Consider the following 3,222-nt stretch of genomic DNA (forward strand, 5'->3'; position numbering starts at 1 on the left):
ATACTTCGGTCGAGGGAGTATTACGAGTTAAGCCTAAGCTTGTGAACGTTTATGAGCAAAGAGAGCACTCCTAAACTCAGATACGACCCCGAGATTAATAGGAACTTCCGGAGTAGGAACCGATCCAACCATCGTCGAAGGCTGAGGCAGCAATTTCTTAGACAACAGAACAGGCAATGAGCAATGGCGAAAGAATAAGTAAATCTACAACTAGCTCATGCTGCATAGAATCCAATCCTGATGCCGAATAGCAGCACGCGTCCCATGAGGGAGTACGCACCCCTGTACTGTATGATTTCTCTCTAGGAACCATATACCCAATGCCAGATGGAACCAGGTTTGAGATGAAATCTGTTATGCTCCAAATGCTCCAGTCTACTGGACAATTTGGGGGTGGTCGTGGTGAAGATCCTCACGCCCACATGAAGCGTTTCTTGGAAACGTGTAATTCATTTGTGATTCCTGGAATCACCCCAGAGGCAATCAGGCTGTCCTTGTTTCCCTATTCTTTGCGTGATGACGCAAAACAATGGGTGAGCTCTCTGGAGCCTGGTGAAATCACCACCTGGGAGAAGTTGGTGGAAAAATTTATGCAAAAATACTTCCCACCTACCACCAACGCGAGGAGGTGTCGAGAGATTATGAACTTTGAACAAGAAGATGCTGAGACCTTAAGTGCCGCATGGGAGCGTTTTAAGGGCTTGGTCAAGAATTTCCCGAACCATGGACTAACTCTAACTATCTAAATGGAGACGTTTTATGGAGGACTAAATAGAGCATCCCAGATGGCAACAAACACAGCAGCAGCTGATGGACTTATGGATAAATCTTACACTAAGGCTAAAGAGATACTAGACCACATTGCTAAACACAATATGGAATAGATGGATGATACGTATGATGGAAGAGCTGACAGGAAGAAGAGATCTCAGAACGTTAATTCTATCGACTCCAACGCAATAGCCACACTTTCTGCTCAAGTGGCTACGATGACGAGCCTTCTACAGAACATAACGTTGGGAAACGCATCAAATCAGCAGAAAGTGAATCAAGTAGAGGCGTTTGGGCAACCCATGGTTAGTTGTATGGGCTGTGGAGATCCTCACTCCTATGCTGAATGACCATAAAACCCTCAGTCAGTATGTTTCATAAAAAATTACCCATTCTCTAATACATATAATTCTGGATGGAGAAACCATCCGAATTTTTCTTGGACAGGAGGAAATCATCAGGAGCACCACCCAGGGGCAAACCATCAGCAAAGGAATGGATCGTCGCCTGCATTTCAACAAACGCATCAGCAACATCAAAAACCTTTTAGTAAAGGAGGACAGGCGTCGAGCTCAGGATCTCCACTTGGAAATCCAGGTAGGGCAGATAGCGAGCGAGTTGAAAAACAGGCAGCCTGGAGTTCTACCTAGCAATACTGAAACACCTGGGAACAATAATGGGAAGGAGCAATGTCACGCGGTGACGTTGCGAAGTGGAAGAGCTCTTGAAAAAAGAAGAATGAATCAAAGAAAAAGCAGTCCTTTGAAAGAATGCATCACACATTCAATGGATCAGGAAGAAAGAATGCCCGAAACTACAAGCAATTCAGAACCCAGTACGTCTAACGCGGGAAAGCCTGAGGTGACTTTGAACGCACCATTCCCTAGGCATCTGATGAAGAAGAATGATGAACAACAATTCAAGCGCTTTCTTGAGCTCTTAAAACAGCTGAATATCAACATTCCACTTATAAAGGCTTTGGAGCAGATGTCAACATATGTCAAATTTTTTAAGGACATTTTGACAAAGAAGAGAAGAGTCAGCGAGAAGGAAGTAATAGCGCTAACGCAGGAGTGTAACGCGTTAGTAAGCAACAGTCTACCAAAAAAGCAGAAGGACCCTGGGAGTTTCACAGTTCCTTGTTTGATAGGAGGATTGGATGTGGGTCATGCGTTGTGCGATCTAGGAGCCAGCATTAATCTCATGCCACTTTCAATTTTTAAGAAATTGGTGATTGACTTAGCACAACATACTTCTGTTACTCTTTAGCTCGTTGACAGAACAATTAAGTACCCAGAAGGGAAGATTGAAGACGTTCTGGTGAAGGTTGACAATCTCTTTTTCCCAGCAAACTTTATTATCTTGGACTATGAAGCAGATAGAGAGGTACCAATTATCCTTGGACGCCCCTTCTTAGCTACTGGGAAAGTTTTAATTGACGTGCATAAAGGCGAGTTAACTATGCGCGTGGACAATGAAGAGGTGAAGTTTAATGTGCTCAACCCATTAAAGTTCTCAGATAGTTAAGATTGTCAACTAAACAGTATTGCGTTGCTTGAAGAAGAGACTCATGTATGTGAGGTCCTCGTGTTGGAGGAGAATCTGAAAGAATCAGAGCTGCCAAGTCTGAGTGAGCGGTGGACAAAACCAACGCGTCCATCACTTGGAGAACCACCAGAACTCGAGCTGAAACAGTTACCTGGCCACTTGAAATATGCATTCCTTGGAACCAACAACACTTTACCTGTGATCATTTCCACAAATCTTACAGAGCCTAATGAGCAATCTCTTTTGCAGATGCTGAAAAAGCACAAGAGTGCAATAGGCTGGACGTTTGCGGATATCCGTGGCATTAGTCCATCTTATTGCATGCATAAGATTAAGCTGAAAGAAGGGAAGTCGGGGTCAATCGAGCCTCAAAAAAGGCTGAATCCCACAATGAAAGAAGTGGTCAAGAAAGAAATTTTAAAATGGTTGGACACGGGAGTTATTTATCCTATATCCAACAATAGCTGGGTAAGTCCAGTCCAATGCATTCCCAAGAAAGGGGGAACGACCGTGATAGTCAACAGCAATAATGAACTCATACCCTTGAGGACTGTCGTGCTGGCACATCTGTATGGATTACAGGAAGCTCAATGCAACAACTAAGAAAGACCACTTCTCCCTTCCTTTCATCGATCAAATGCTTGACAGACTTGCGGGCAAAGAATTTTATTGCTTTCTCGATGGATACTCTGGTTACAATCAGATTCTGATAGATTCGGAAGATCAGGAGAAGACTACGTTTACTTGTCCCTTTGGAGCATTTGCATTCAGACACATGCCCTTTAGGCTGTGTAACGCACCTGGGATATTTCAAAGATGTATGATGACTATCTTCTCTGACTTCCTAGAAAAGATTGTTGAAGTCTTCATGGATGATTTTTCAGTCTTTGGAGACTCATTCCA

The 3,222-nt window shown here is 43.5% G+C and overlaps 1 non-coding gene across 1 annotated transcript; it reads right to left on the reverse strand.

Moving 5' to 3' along the window:
• Nucleotides 1–627: 627 nt before the first annotated feature.
• LOC120087372 lies at nucleotides 628–730 on the reverse strand. The gene has a single exon (XR_005484510.1). It is a non-coding gene; the product is annotated as a small nucleolar RNA R71 (small nucleolar RNA).
• Between the last annotated feature and the right edge of the window lie 2,492 nt (nucleotides 731–3,222).

This window comes from Benincasa hispida, chromosome 9 (assembly GCF_009727055.1).
Source record: "Benincasa hispida cultivar B227 chromosome 9, ASM972705v1, whole genome shotgun sequence".
Taxonomy (NCBI): Eukaryota; Viridiplantae; Streptophyta; class Magnoliopsida; order Cucurbitales; family Cucurbitaceae; genus Benincasa; species Benincasa hispida.